The sequence below is a fragment of the Lissotriton helveticus genome, chromosome 11, assembly GCF_964261635.1.
Source record: "Lissotriton helveticus chromosome 11, aLisHel1.1, whole genome shotgun sequence".
Lineage (NCBI taxonomy): Eukaryota > Metazoa > Chordata > Amphibia > Caudata > Salamandridae > Lissotriton > Lissotriton helveticus.
The window spans coordinates 981033851-981050400 of NC_136072.1; the positions used below are offsets into that span (position 1 = coordinate 981033851).

The 16550-nt window shown below is 44.0% G+C and overlaps 1 long non-coding RNA gene across 1 annotated transcript in view; it reads right to left on the reverse strand.

The window, feature by feature from the left end:
- Positions 1-264: 264 nt before the first annotated feature.
- LOC144791397 (uncharacterized) overlaps positions 265-16550 on the reverse strand; it is a 66187-nt gene continuing 49901 nt past the window's right edge. Inside the window, exons 2-3 of the long non-coding RNA XR_013602380.1 lie at positions 2805-2883; positions 265-583 (exon numbers count right to left, since the gene is read on the reverse strand). This is a non-coding gene — a long non-coding RNA (uncharacterized LOC144791397). The remainder of the gene's footprint in view (positions 584-2804; positions 2884-16550) is intronic.

Genomic DNA, 16550 nt, shown 5'->3' on the forward strand with positions numbered 1-16550 from the left:
TAAAATAAATATTTATTTCCTTTTCTAACACTAAAACTCACCCCTTCCAACCACAACATGCCCATCCCTCGACCCAAACAAATCTTCCCGTACCCAACCAAAGTCCAAAATGTCCAACGAAAAAGCCCATTAAACAGTCCCGGTCCCAACTACCATCATTCACACCCGCTCCACCCAAAACAAATCCCTCTCACCAAAACAAATATTAAAAAGGGGCTAACGAAGAGAGAACTATACTACACGTAGGCCAGAAGCTGTTTGAGTTACTCCTCCATGCATGCCTGTCTGCTTACAATGCCCGCCAGTCTCCGCATGATGCTGCACTGGGAAGTGCAGTCTGAGGGCAAGGGGGGGAGCAGTGGTGGTGTGACAGACGGCTGCCAACTGCAGGCAGTGAAGGCATTTTTTTGCCGGGAGGCTTGAGATGCTGGTGGCTGGCTGAGGTCCTGGTCAGCAGCAGCTGCCACCTCCTCCTTCTCAAGGGCCACAAGGCACTGAAATTTGGCCTATATGGCCCCTAGCATCTGCTGCCGCAGCTGGGCTGATATCTCCTGCCTGGTAGGTTGTCGCCCAGCAGGAATAGCTATATCAAGAAAGAAAAAGGGCAAATCTTAAACATTTGTCTGTGCAAAGCACTTCTTTAAAGGTATATAGTGGCACAGTAGCAGTACATTGCTGGTCCCTTAGGGCCATCCGAATTTGATGTGATTAGAGTCACAGCCATTTTTTACCCACACATGCCTCACATAAGGCTGAAACTGGCTGAAAGGAATTAAGGCAGAATAACAGCACACCCGATTAAAAAATCGTATTTTTTAAAGGATTTTCTACTGAACAAATAAACAGACACTTTGTGTGGAAACATTAAAAATAATTACCTCTCATTAATGAGTAAGATATTATGCACTGTGGAGTACAAGTATTCTTGTTATTCTAAATTAATGGAGTCATGCTATCTAGTGTGTCGGTAATCACTACTTTGCTATTCTGCAGTCTACAGCTGTACTGGACAAATATTTTATCCCAATGGCCCTGCTCTTCTCCAAAATGACTTTCAATTTTACTGTGACTCCAAGGGAGATGAAAAATAATGATACAACTTCAAACATATCAGATATAAAATGTGGATATCATGTGCTGTAAGTAGATGGGGGAAAATGATGCACAGCAGTCCAGGGAAAGGATTAAGGAATGGGATACATAGATTGTATTTGGCATGTTCGCCACAGAATATCCTATCTGCAAAAACTCAAGACCCTTTGTCCTACTTTACTCCCTCTCCCTCCACCACAATTTATAATTATTTCCAACAAATACATTTGACAGTATGGAAGGAAACTTAACTTACTCGACTGTAGGATGAGTAAGAGGGATTAGGCTGGTAAGTAAGTAGACATTTTACTACAGAATTTTAATGGAGTGTCACTGATCATCATCATGTGCCTAAGCTTTGGCTTAATCAGTCACTGTAGTTGACAAATGTTCAAAGGGAAACATTTAAACAAGCACAAATCTGTTAAGAAAGCCAAAAAATATATAAATCACTTTGAAAGAGAAATGTAGCTCATCCGAAGAATGGATTTTACAATTTTTTGGGCAAGCTGGGAAAGACATAGGAAAGAATAAAGGAGTAAAAAGTACTTAAAAGTGACTAAGCGGGCACTGGGAGGGGTGAAACACACTTTGTATACATTGAAAACTTTGTAAATGCCACATTAACTGAAGCAGATGTACGTCACACATCCAACACTCCAGTGCCGAATTGAACTATGCAGCAGTTAGGTCATGGGTGGAACTGGCAAAATGCCATGTAAAGGGGTGTGATGGGAGAGATAGATATCAATTGAGCAGATGGAAATACCCCCCCTTTGAACCAAAGCTTTGGTGAAGCCATTCCAAACAAGCAAAGTAGGTGTGCACGCCCCTTGTTTCTTTATCCTAACAATTATCCATTCATGATTTCATTGTTATGGTATTCTTCACCATTTCATACCCACCATTTAAGCTTTACATTCTCTCATCCAGTCTTTCACTTTTGAAAACCATCCATCCATATATATCCATCCATTCATTCACCTATCCACTGCTCTCAGCCATCCCTTCACCAATACATTTATTACCCACCCACGCATCCTTTTACCTATTCGTCCATCCTGCTTTAACCTTCCCGAGAAGAATTTCTTTACCCCAATATCCATTTTACCCACCTAGGCAGGCATCTTTTCACCCATATACTCATCCTTCACCAACCCATGCATCCTATCACCCACCTATGCATTCTTCCACCTTCACTCACCCACACATCCTTTCACTCATATAAAATGTCACCCATTTTTTCTCTTTCCATCCATTTTTTCCATATTTATCAACCCATCGTTTTTAGGTTTCATTATGAGCTTTTGTCTGCTGAGTCTCTAAATCATACAGTACCAGTCCACAATATATATAAGCGGAGAGGGAAAGCTTACTAACAAAGCAGAAGAAAGGACGTTACAGACAGACTAGTGCAGACAGGAGTAAGTCAACTAACAAAACTAGAAATATAGAAAAAAGCTAGGATAATGAAAGGATAAAAAGAATGTAACAAATATTATTTATAAGCAGAACAAAGAGAAGTTGGGAAAAAAGAATTAGGAGACAGGCACAGTAAAAGAAATAAAAAGGAAAAAGTATTCAAAACGTGGAGTGGTAAACGTTAGAGAAGTAATTATAATGATAATATTAACAGGAGGACTTATTGAGGTCAGCAGATCTGTTGGCATCGGCGGAGATCCTGGTGTTAGTGGTGGAGGTAGAACTTCTACCTGCAGCGTCACTGATGTTGGCACCCCCCGTCTCCTTGACCCGCCTCTGTGCTGCTAGTCCTCTTCGTGTACCTGGATGCTGATATAAGAAAAAAATGTAGATAAAGTAAGAAAGATTAGTGGTGCAGTTAATAATCTCCCCAAAAGTATTTTACCAAGCAAAGGCAAACACAGTAACATTGTACTTTTATATATCAGATTGCCTATACTACTACCAGTATCAAGTTGATCTAGTCCTAATTTCCTAAACCTAAGCCATATTCCAAGTTTCCTAAACTACATTTTGGAACTACTAATGCATTGCAATGAATGATCTTTGCTTCTCATTCTCAAGCTCAACCCCGTTTGACAGGCCAACACAGTCTCACTTATTTTCAATGCACTGATGCATACTACACATCACTGGAAGATTGCCTGGGACTATAAGAGCTACATAAAGAAAGGCACAGAGAACGCTCTCTCTGATATTACTACTCCTACTACCACTATCTCAGCAATAGGACAGTGGAGTCTGCATGAATTCTTAAATAATCATCCCAAGCGAATGCCAATGAGTACACTTGAGCAGCACTGAGCACATGGCTGGATCAGATAATATTTCTAACATAAACTTTACTTACCACTGAGGGTGAACAGCATGCTATTTGGAAAGAAAATAGTAGCATAGAAGGAACACAACAAATAAATAGTCCCTCACCGAGCCCCACAACCTCCGCGCCCATCAGGTCCTGTTCCCTGTCCTGGATGTCGGCCCACTGGTGTGTTAACTGCTGCTGGATACGCTGAACACCAGCTCACACACCGGTGCACCCTCGCCCACAGCAGCCAACGCTCCCGGAGGCAGTTCCTGCTGCCAGGTCTGCCGCCTGATGCCAGCATGGAGTGGAGGTGGCTCTGCATACAACAATCTAGTGCAGCCACCTCAACCTCTGAGAAATTTGCAGGCTGCTCTTAAAATAAAACTATGTCTGTATTCGACTTTCGAATTAAAATACATCCAAAGTCTTAAACTATCCTCTTTTTACATATAAGTAATTCCTAGGGTCTACCCTAGGTGCCCCTAGGGTAGGGTGCATTGTAGTAATAAGCAGTGACATTATAAAATATGTTTTATGTGCCCTGGTGAGGACACAAACTGCCAATTTAGTTTTTTCTCATTGTAGTACATTGACCATATGTAACATGAGAAGACTTTATTTAAATGTAATAAAGTCTAACTTTTGACAGGAGTGAGCTAAAATAATAATTCAAGTATTAAAATATTAGTTACAATAAATCCAACAACTTGCCACGGTTGGATTTATTAAAACTATTGCAAGAAAGTAGTTTTACATCTGGTTTCATAAAGTTATATAAAATCAGCCATGTCGCAGCCTCTTCTGATTGGCCACCCTTTGACAGGCTGAGTCAAGATTCCTTAATGAGGTGTGAAGTTGCCTGGGCTGAGATAAAGGAGACATCTGGTAGAAGGAGATCTTGCAGCAGCAGATGCCAGGAAGGGGGATGAGTAGACAAACTGGTCGTCAAAGGGAAAAAAAAAACAGGACAGGGATCCCCTGCAATTGAATTAAGAGAGGGGCTGGAAGGGGAGTACAGGGAAAAGTTAGCCACACTTTTTAGGTGGGTTAGCCAGACCTGAATCTCCAGGAGAAATTTTCTCTATTCTGATTTTTGTTGAGAAGTGTTTTCTGGAACATAAATATGCCCACTTGCCAGCACAGAAACTGAAATAAATATAGGAGAGCTGGCCAGCAACTCAGATCTCTGCCTAGAAATATTGAGAGAAGAAGGACTGCCTTGCTGAGCCCCTAGTCTGCCTGGAAATATTGAGAGAAGAAGGACTGCCTTGCTGAGCCCCTAGTCTGCACCACAAGAGGACAGCACTCATAAGGACTGCAACTGCTGCACACTTTAGACTTCACAAAAAAGTACTTTTCCTGGCTTCAAAAAGATTATAGAGTACACTCTCACTGAGCGCAACAGGTACAAAAGAGCTTCAAAAAGTCACTTGCATCAACACTTTCAAGACAAGCCCGGCTGACCAGCTTCATCTGGCCTTTAAAGGATTTGATCACATGCATTGTGGGTATTGTAGCCCCCAAACCTTCAAGTGGCAAATCAGAGTTTCTGTAACGTTGGCTGGTGTGGTGGACCCTCAAAGGCCCAAAAGAAATATTTGAAGACGGAGGAATGCCCTGCTAGATCCTTGGACTGCACAAGAGAGAACTGCACTCATAAGGACTGCAACTGTTGCCCTCACAAGGTTTCACAATAAAAGGACTTTGCCTGTGTTAAAGGATAAGGATTGCACTCCCTGATCAGCAACAGGTAGAAAAATGCTGGAAGGCCTACCTGCAATATCAGCTGACAAGCTTTACTTGGATTTTACTTGGATTATCCAGGTCCGTTGTAGGAGTTCTAGTCCCAGAACCCAAGAGGGAAACCATAGTTTCTGAACCCTTGGCTGGTGCTGTGTGCCACTTTCCTGCATCAAGAAGCACTTCAGGAATTAAGTGTAAAAGTGTTTACAACATGGGGGCCTGAACTCTGGACTTTGTCCTGGTCCAGCATGACCTTTTTTAAGCCTTTGGGTGTTATTTGCTTCGAACCACTAGTTTTACTTTTAATCTTTTATTGTGTGTTTTGTCTGACTTATTTACTGTTTTGGTGTGATTAACTGCTTTATACATCTGTCTCCTAAGTTAAGCCTGACTGCTTGAGAGCCAAGCTACCAAGAGTTGAGCTCGGACTAATTTATTGAGACTTTACTGGACCGTATTTCTGCTTGTGGTGTTGTTACTAGCTGTGGGAACCTACTTGCACCTACTAACAAAGCCACCTTCCAACAGTGGTGTTCCCGGTATGATTAAAATCAAAAAGAGGAGGATATCTTTGAGATAATTATCCTATATTGGAGTGAGCATGTTTCAGCCCTAAACTGTAATGGTCATAGGCTCCTGGGCTTTCATCAGGACTGGTTAAACTGCATGCTGTGGTCCCTGTAATATCAGGAATGTAAGCCTCATAGGAAGAATGAGGGACATCCCCTGTATTCATCAAAAGTGTCATGTCAACCTACTGCACCTATATGGGTGCCGTCGTCACCTCCCTGATGGCAAAAGAGATGAAAGGGAACCAAGACGAGAAAATCATTGGAGAAAGGGTGACTGTGCCCTTTTCATGCTATATATGTTGTATGTGTGTATCTGTCGTGACTGAATATGGTTAGGCTTAATGACATTTTCAAATTAATTTTCCAGGGCATGTAGTTTATCCAGTCCTGATGAAAGCCCAGGCCATATGGCCCAGCCGATCCAGCCAAGGCACACTGGCACGGCGCTATAGATTCAGGTTTCACCTGACTGTGCTTCGAAAAAAAAGGCAAAGTTCAAACTTAAAACAATGACTAGGTGAAGGGGCCAAAAGTATCCTGCCGGTGAAATATCTATCCTGAGCATGAAATTTTCATGTCTCTCACTCTGAGCTTTCACACAACCAATGGCTTCATCCCTGTCCATTGCCTATCCGAGGTTGTGGAGCCCTCTCTGGATACAGCCTGCTACGTATCCCTGCTAAAGGATTAAGGACCTGAGGGGGCGTGGCTTGCGCGCCGCTACGTGATGGCGAGTCGCGCTTGAGCTCCAGGGAGACGAAGACTGTCGGGACAATTTAAGGATCCCGTTTCTACGTGTCTCCTCTACAGCTTGCAGCATGGGGCGTCGGAAGGAGCAGTGAGTGCTCTCATGTGGATTTTCTCGGCGAATGACGTCCAGAACTGTCCTTTTTTTTTATTGTTATCCTCTGCACCGGCACTTCAGTGAGCAGCCACCATTTTGTTTTTGCGGTGGCATCGCTCGTTTTTATTGTATCAGACCCATGTCTTCAAGCGCGACAGGTTTGAACAGCGGCTTTGAGGTGATATTTACTACTTTTTGCTATTGATGACCCTGTACTGTTGACCCTATGCATTACAGGCGAATTCTTTGCTTGCTGACTTCTATGCATCTCTGACTGCCGATTTTCACCTCATGCGTCTCGCTCTATTTGCTTGCCTGCCTTACCTGAGGGGTTAATGCTATGTAACCTGACTGCTAGGTTGCTTGCTATTCGGCAGAATTTATTTTTTGCGCTTTTGGGTCTTTCTGGCTACCTTTTTTACCTCAACTGCTCTTGTCCGCCATTTTGTGCACTGTTATCCAGGACATAGTCTGCGCCTATAGAGCTACAGAGCTTCTGGTCAGTGCCAGTTGGTGAGCCCTAGCTTTTTTGTATAACTCTTATCCCTTGCTCATTTACCCTACGTCAAATTCTTTTTGAACTGCCTACTGTAGTCTATTCTTATGGCGGACAACATGGGGCCTTCTCCTACTGCAAAGGATTCTAAAGGGACTTTAAAACGCTCTAAACAACAGTCCCCCTCTCCTGAATCCCCTCAGAAAGATACTAATTCCACTTTAGATGCTATTCTGGCGCGCTTAAATACTGTCCATGATATTGCGCAGTCTACAAAAACTAACACAGACTTACTACAAGTTGAGGTGGCTGCTATCAGGAGTGACTTTAAAGCCTTATCTGTTAGGGTTACGAATACTGAATCTCGTATTAGTGTGGTAGAGGATACTTCGCACCAACAGTCGAGGTCTCTTCTTCAGATGGAACGTTCGATGGCGGCGTTGCGCAGAGACCTTACGGAGCAGGAAGATCGTAATCGGAGGTCTAATCTGCGTATTTTTGGTCTTCCTGAAGATGCAGAACAGTCTGCCTCTTCCATGATTGCTTTCCTCTCCAAATGGATACCTTCTACTCTACAAATCTCCTTTCAGAGAGACTTTGAAATTGAGAGAGCTCATCGAGTTCCCGTGTTTAAACCTAAAAACTCCACTTATCCGAGAGCAGTAATCCTCAAACCGCTGCGTCATCAGCATTCAGAACAGATTTTGGCTCACATGAGGAAAGTTAAATCGATATCTTGGGACGGCCACCGGATTACTATCTCCCAGGATTTTGCCAGAGACACTGTAATTCGGAGAAAAGGATTTCTCAACCTGCGAAAACATCTCTTGGACATGCATATTCCTTTTTCCTTTGCTGGTCCATCCAAGTTTCGTATAACTTTCCAAGGTCGCCATCGGATTTTTGATGAACCTGCTGATCTTTCCTCTTTTTTAGATAACCAACTGGAATCACAGATGGACTCTGCTCCGACTCCTGGATCTTCTGGGACTTGAGTTTTTCTCTTTGTTGTTCCACGTGGTTTAGTGCGTCTTACTGTTCCACATCTGTCATTGCTCCTTCGCAGTTTATGTTGGTCGTTGGTTGCTATTCGTACTCTGGATGATTTGTCCATACCTTGTCAGCTTTCTGTTGACTAGTATTGTTCTTATTCTTTCTCTGTCTCAGATGGATTCTTCTTCACCTCCTGTTTTTTTCTAGGACTTGAATTTTTGTCTTTCTTGTTTCTCGTGGTTTCATGAGTCTTGCCGTTTTAAATATGCCTTTGTTTTTTCGTTCCGTATGTCGACTATTGGTTGCTACTCGTTCTTCACATGAGTTGTTGGTCACCTGTCTGTTTTACTTTCACTTGTTATTGGTATTCATCCACTTTTTCTGATATTTTTTTGTGGCCTTTTTGTCTTTCTTGCTTGTTCTCCCTGATGTGGGCGTTTTTTTTTGGGTTCTTCGCTCATGCGTCTCGCATTTTCTGTTACCTGTTTTTATATGTTGGTCACTGGTTTATATTCGGTTTCCAATTACTTTGTCTGTCTCGGGTCAGATTTAGCTTGTCCTGTTATTATTATTTATCTTCTTTCTCCTGGTATTTGTTTGTGGCCATTTTGTCTTTCCTGATTATTTTCTTTGTGATAGTCGATTTTTGGCACCGTCTTTATGGATCTCATATTTACAGATCTTTGTTTTAGGTTGTCCTTTTATTTTTCTTTATTTTTCTTATCTTTCGTTTATGCATTTGGCTGTGCAATGCTCTTCTCTTTTCTTATGTAGGTTATGATGTTTGTTTTTGTTAAGCCGCTCGAGCCGTTGTGTCAGTTTTCCTCTTTATATTCATTCACTTGGTCTCTTTTTGTATATTTGCCTTTCTTGTACCTGTTTTATGTCTCCCGGGCTAGTATATCTTTTTAGCACATCATGATATTCTGTCTATACTTTCGCTATGTGCTCTTCACCTTGTCCTTTTGTTCCTAGTCATATCTAATATTGCTTCTCATTTTAGCTGCTTGATTTTATACTGTATATAGTTCTTGTCTTTTTGACCTCTATCTACATACCATGTATTACTGCTTTTTAATATATTTGGATAGTTTCTTGTTTTTACATCCTCTTTTGCTTTTTAAATTCTGCTTTCTCTGACTCTTTGGATTGCATTTATGGTTTATTTGCCGTCTAATTGTTGCCATATAGCTAAGATACTGTTATCTCAATTTAGCTTTTATTCAAGTGCTTATTATTGACTATGCCTCAGTTTCATATTGTATTTTTCTGTCATTTGTTTTCGCTCATTGTTCGGATTTGTTTTTCCGGACCTCTTTTATATACCTTCCATTTTCCGATTTTCAGTTTGCTTTTGGGTTCACTTTCTTGTTCTACGCTCATTGCTTGCTGTTTCCTTCTCTCCAGTTTGGGATCTATTGCTTTCTCTCCTGGTCTTTTTCCTGACGGTATTTTGTTTCCCTCTCCATGTTCCCCCTGATATGAGTCGGGTCTCCCATAGACCTACCCTGGCGGGTCTCTTCTTCTCTCTTCTTCCTTTCTTTTCTCTCCTTATCTTCTCTTCTCTTTCCCTCTCTTCTCCTCTTTCTTCTCTCTTTTTTCTCTTGGATCTCCTGGTGGCGTTTCTCTACTATGTGTCCGATGGTAGTGTTGTATTTGTCCGTCCATCTGTCTCCCTTTTGTGGTGTCTTTTTTCTGTCCACTTATGCCTGGCTTAAATGTAGTTTCCCTTAATGTTAAGGGTTTGAATCATCCGGTTAAGAGGGCTAAAATTTTAGATTATTGCAAATCTTCGTCTTCGGATCTGCTCTTTTTGCAAGAGACGAAGTTATCCCATAAAGAGGCTTTGTGGTTGCGAAATGGCTGGGTTATAGATGTTGCATGCTCGGATGCTCTTGGTAAACGTAATGGTGTGATCACCCTTATTTCTAAAACTTCTGGCTTATCGATCCTTTCTTCTGACCATGACTCTGAAGGTCGTTGGATTTTATCTAGACTATCTGATGGTATTCATGATCTTTATGCTTTGAATATTTATGCTCCAAATACTGATGATCCTCTTTTCTGGCAAAATATCAATAAATTACTCTCCCGAACGCCTCACAATGGTAATTTAATAGTTGGTGGTGACTTTAATTTACCCTTGGATCCTCTGTTGGATAGGAACTCTGCTTTTGCTTTTCGTCCTCCTAGAGCTCACAAACATTTATTACACATGTGTTCTTCCGCTAATCTTCATGATGTCTGACATCTTCATAACCCTACTGGCAGTGATTTTTCTTTCTTTTCCTCTCCTCATTCTAGTTTTTCTCGTATTAATTACCTCTTGCTTCATTCGTCTTTGCTATAATCTTCGTCTTCACCGTTCATTCATCCTATTCTTGTCTCAGACCATGCGGCGGTTTCCCTCTCCCTCTTGGGGCTCGCCCCTAAGAAATCCTCCCCTTCGTGGAAGTTAAATACGGAGATTCTTAATGATGATGCTGCGATTAGTGCCTTGCAAACCGAAATTGAACAATTTTTTTCTGATAATGAAGGGTCCGTTGACTCTCCTGTGATTTTGTGGGATGCCTTTAAATGTACTCTTCGCGGTTACATCATTAAAGTTATGGCTCGCAGGAATGCTGCCATTAAGAAGGAACTTTCTGATTTAGCGGACAATATTAAACGGAGTGAACTCCTCTTTCGTTAAACGAAAGATTCACAACTTTTACAATCTATTAAAAATCTAAAATATTCATATAATGCCCTTGTCACTAAGCGGGCTCATATTGGTGTTCAAGCACAAAAGTCTAAACGGTTGTTGTTAAAAAATCGTGCTGGTAAAGTATTAGCAGCCACATTGAAGTTCCAGGACTCTGGGTATAAGTCGGCTCAAATTGCTTCTATCTCTGATAGATCCGGCGTTCGAAAATTTCAGACCAAGGAGATCCTTGCGGTCTTTCGTGATTTTTATGATAATTTATATACTCCTACTAATCCTTCGTCCTTGGAGGCTTGTCAGGAGTTCTTAAGCACTATTCCTATTCACTCTGTTTCTGAAGAAGTTAGGGAGCAGTTAAGCGCCTCAATTACAACTGAAGAAATTACTCTTGCTATCAAGGCTACTCGTTCTGGCAAGGCTCCGGGGCCTGATGGCTTTCCCATTCTTTTTTATAAAACTTTCCTCCCTTTCATGGTTCCTCGCCTCAAGACCCTTTTTGATGCATTCATTCAACGTGGTGCGGTTTCCGGTTCAGCGGCGGATGCTACTATTGTAGTTATCCCTAAGGAGGGAAAGGATGTCACGGACCCTAAAAACTTTTGTCCTATTTCCCTCCTTAATATGGAGGCGAAAATTTATGCCAAAATTCTGGCTAAACGTTTGGAGTCCTATATTCCTTCTCTGGTTCATCCCTCACAGACTGGGTTTGTCAAAGGTCGGCTTGCTAGGGACAATATTCGTACCTTTTGCCATATTTTGGGAGCAGCTAAACGATCCACGCTTCCTGCTGCAGCTTTAGTCCTTGACGCCGAGAAGGCTTTTGACAAGGTCTCTTGGCCTTTTTTACAAGCTGTTCTTCGTGCTCACAATCTTGGGGACTCCTTTATTAATATGGTGATGTCTCTTTATGCCCACCCTCGAGCGAATATTAGAGTGAATGGAGCTACCTCTGAGTTTTTTAGTCTTCGTCAAGGTACTCGTCAGGGTTGCCCCCTGTCCCCGCTTTTGTTCTTACTTGCTATTGACCCGCTTCTGAGACTAATTGATCTTCATCCGGATAATAAGGGTTTTACGTTTGGTTCACAGTGCCTAAAATCAGCGGCATATGCAGATGATGTCCTTATCTTTTCTGAAGATATTGTTTCAGCTATTCCTGCGATCACATATATGATTGCCCTTTTTTCTAAGGTCTCTGGTTATACTCTAAACAGAGATAAGACGGAGATGTTTCCTCTTAATGCTTATTGTTTTCCAGCCCATATGGGCTCAGCAGGTTTCAAATGGCAATCTAAACAACTCAAATACTTAGGGGTCTGGTTTTGTAGTACTTTATCGGATACCGTGGCCTATAATGAGACTCAGACCTTAATTAAGGTCCGTCGCCTTTTAGAGACTTGGTCTCCTAAACACATTTCTTGGTGGGGCCGACTCCAAACCTTAAAAATTATGGTCACTCCTATTGTTAACTTTATCTCGTCTATGCTCCCGTTAAATCTCTCTTCTTCTTTTTTTCGTGAGATTGATTCCATCACTTCCTCATTTCTTTGGAATGACAAGAGAGCTCGTATTGCATATAAAGCATTGCGGCAATCCTATGATATGGGTGACTGTAATTTTCCAGATTGGGGAAAGTATCAGACCGCATTTTTAGCCTCTCAGGGAGCGTTGTGGTTTTCTTCACTCCCGGGCCATACCCCCTCTTGGATGTGCATCGAACATGCCCTCTCTTCTCCTCTTCCAGTCTCTTCATTTTTAACCACGTCTTCATTATCTATTCTTTTTACTCGTGCTATTATATTGGACACCATTGTGATTGGTTTCACTTTTCCATGCCCCGCCCACTTCCATAGTATGCTTATAAGTTAGCAGAGTGTGTCTAACAAATGGTATATTCATTTATGCATTTTCGTTTCTATTCTAACGATAGTTATTCATTCACGCGTGTGACATTATTACAGTTATTCTTAGCTTAGCCTGTGTGCCACCATTTTGAAGCATCTCCCTTTTCGTGCGAGTTGTACTTGCTCATTCCCCCTCCCGTAGGAATAGGAATATTCCATGTGTCAGCAGTTTTGCCTCTCGGCCCACTGTGACTGAAACTACTAGCGAAACCCCTTATCACTCTGTTCTCATGTGCTGGAGATGCTTAGGCCTGGCTCCGTGTCCTTGGAGTCTGATAACAGAATGTTGCAATTCCAGGTGCAGATGCCTACTGTATGAGACCATTGTTCACCATCTCAGGGGTCCAGTACTTTTCCACAAATGGGCATGCCTTACTCTGCTTTTCGTATTATAATGTGTTACTGTAATGATATGAGTCAGTCCTTCTCGGCGCACTCTTAGGGGTGAGGTCGATCAGGGCCCTCTCATATGGGAGTTTGTGGCCTAATAAATTGTTTTGTTATTCTTCTCCACTGTCCGGCTGGCTTATTATTGGGTAATTATAGGTGAGTGCGGTAAGTCACTCGGGTGGAATTGAGCCACGCTTATCAGATGGCGCCCGAACAGGGACTCCGCGATTAGGACCTTTCTCACCCGTAAGTGGGTAGCAGAAGGCCGGGGGCCCTCTGGTCGGCACGGTGGGCCCGGGTACCCACTTGATGCCGAGCTTGGTTCTCGCAGCGCTGCCCCGCCCTGCTGATCGGAAGAGGTCCCGGTCCATGATCCTACGCCGGAGTCCGGAAGGCGGAACTTTGGAGCTGACCGTGTTGGTCCTGGCAGCCGGACGTGGAGAACGGTAGAGGTCGGTACCGCGCATAGAAGGTGAGTGGTCCGACTGTTGCTCGGAGGAGCCGGAGTGCTCCGTGAGACCGGTGTGTCTCTGGTGATTGGAGGAGCCGGTGTGCTCCTGGGGCTAGTGTGCTCCGGGGAACTCAGAGTGCAAGTGGCGCTCTGACAGACTTGATGGAGATTGGGTGAACGTTGGTCTGTAATAATCCGACTGGATAATACTGCAGTCGGTGGGCGGCTTGCTGCGGAAGAATCTTGGGGCTCACCCGAACACCTAGGGTGGTGATTTGTGGGGAGAGCGCCGAGTCCCATGTAGTGTAGCGCGTGCCGATCTGTAGTGTTGCCCAGGAGACGGATTTGTTCCCCAGTCTCGGAATAGCGGGTGTACGATGTTCGATCTGCGGTAGGGTCCAGGTTACCCAGGACTTGGTCGACGGGCCTTGTCCCATTTGGTAACACGTGTTTTGGTACAGATTTCATGTAGCGTGTATTGAAGCCGTGAGTGTGACCTACTGGTAAGTGAGTAAGTATGCGAGTGTGAGTCTTTGTGCTAGTGTGTGATTGTGTGAGAACAGAATGCCGTGTTTCAGTAAACTACGGTGTTTAGGGTGCTGTGGTGATGTCTCAGACGTTAGATTGGCTGAGAGCCAACCTGCCCCGGTGGAGGGCTCTCCGAATTTCGACATGTACGTTAAGCACGGCTTACCCCCGATTTTGTTTTCTACTTTGTGGCATAAGTATACAAAGGATAATGTGGATTTGCAGTGGCCTTTGCTTGGCTCTTTTGATGAAGCAAAATTAGATTATTTACAAGACAGATTGTTTGCTAGGCGCAGCCGTCAGAGCATGTTCGATTCTTTGCGGATGTGGCAGAAGGAGGTACGAGAACGGCAAATAAGGTTAGGAGAAGGTGGCTCAGAAGAGAGCGGCGCAGACCATGGCGCAGAAGGCCAGGGAACACACTAAGAAAGAGAATGAGCTGCGAATTGAGCACGCAGATAGACATTTTAGGTTATTGGATAATAAGAGCTATGTAGTGAGAGAAGATGACCAAGATGAGATGGAGGACATTTTGAGCACTCGACCCCCTCCCCCATATGCCCTGCAGTCCTTGTACCCCGTGCTGGGGGATTCCGCATCTCAGGCGGTGGTTTCAGTTCCCCAAGTCAGTGCCCCTCCCTTGTCCGGTACACCTGTTTCCTCCGTGGTTGGACGAACTTTCCCCTCTGCCACTGCACCTCTGCTCTCCCTCTCTGCGACGAGCCCCATTGCGTCTGCTGTGCTCTCCCCGTCGCTCTCCGCTGGCCCCGCTATTCCCACTGTTTATGCCAGTACTACCCCTCAGAGAGCGTTGCTAACTCCCACTAGAGGAGCGGGAGGCGGACTATTTACTCAGGTACGGAAGTTACTCACGCGTTCTAATGTTGGGTTGGATGAGAAGACAATGGTTGCTAATCAAGCTTGTCAATGGGCCAGGAATAACATTTATTCATTAGAAGACATTTGGTCCACCATGAAAGACTATGAGCCTTTGATGCAGCAACATGCTTTGTGGCACATGTCGACGACATTGATAGCGTTGTGGGAACAGGGATATGGTGGGGAGGCGCCGGCGATTCTTCGTGATATCAAGAATAATGCTTATAGGGCTAACACTGGTATGAAAAAGGTGTTCCATAGTCTGAGGTACTTATTAGAATACAGAAGTGAGTTGCCGGCAGCGGGAGAACCCCATTTCCCTGGGATACATCCGATGCGTGAAGTGCACCCTGTGTTTCACCCTGAGGTACCTGAAATAATAGACCCGACAACACAGGTTGTGACCCGAGCTCGTATCGACGCTCATTTCCAGGAACAGTGGGTGTATACGCCCTGGAAAAGGAGCGAGGTATTAGCTTTGAAGGCTCAGTTGCCTGACTCGAGAAAAAATCCAACGGCTTATTACAAGGAATTAACAGAGGCAGCTTCCTCGACGGTCATGACTTTAGCAGATATTGAATTATTTTTCGGATTATTGGTTCCCGTGGATGTGTGGAGACAGGTGAAGGGTTCAGATCATAGAGAGGAGCTGGGTGGTACTTGGGAAGAATTCCAGGATTGGGATAAGGAGCGAAAGCCAGGAGAGAAGCCGAAGGCTGAGATACTAGCGCTGCCAGGGCGTATAATAAAATACATGCACTCACTCATCCCACCTAAGAAGGTAGATTGGGATAAGTTGATGGCCTGCAGACAGAAGAAGGATGAGGCAGTTTCGGATTTCTTCACCCGTTTTGAGGAAACGTTCATGGATTTTAGTGGGCAGGATATGTCTCAAGATGATGGGCTACGCCTTTGTGTTAACAGATTTGTAACGAATCTGTTGCCAGAAATATCAGCTCGATTGCAAGCGTCAGAGAGTACATGTACGACATCCACTCCCTCTGGGATTTTGAGTATGGCCCAGTATTATGAGCATAGAGAAAATGAGAATAAGGACAGACAAGAAAAGAAGGCGAAGGATTTGAAGACGAAAGTATTGTTGCAGCAAGTGGCGAAGGGTCGGGGACGTGGAGCCCCGCCCATGACGGTTGGTCGAGGAGGAAGTAGCTACGGAAGTGGAGAGAAAAGAGAGCGTTTGGGACCGAACCAGTGCGTCAACTGCAAACAGGAGGGGCACTGGTGGAAAGACTGTCCACTGCTCCGGTCCGCTGCTGGACCTGGCAGAGGACGGGGTCGGGGAGACGCGAATGAGGATGTTAGACAGTCTGAGGAAGGCAGGAGACCGGGAGGGAATTATTTTGACGGAGGAAGAGATAGGCAACACTTTCAAAAGGAGGGTGACGATTGCAGAGATCGGCAGTTTTACAGCGACGCATATGCCATGGATGACTTGACAGGGTTCTCTTATAACTAGGACAGCGTAGGGCAGAGCGCGGGACCTGTTTCTGTGGATGTTGATCAACGTGGGCCTTATGTAACGGCAGACTTGTCGGGATCCCCTCAGAAATTTTTAGTGGATACAGGTGCTACGAAAAGTTCTGTGGCACGTTCCCAGGTCCCAGGGGCGGCTCTGTCTGGCAAGACTAATATTTCCGTGGGGTTCTCCG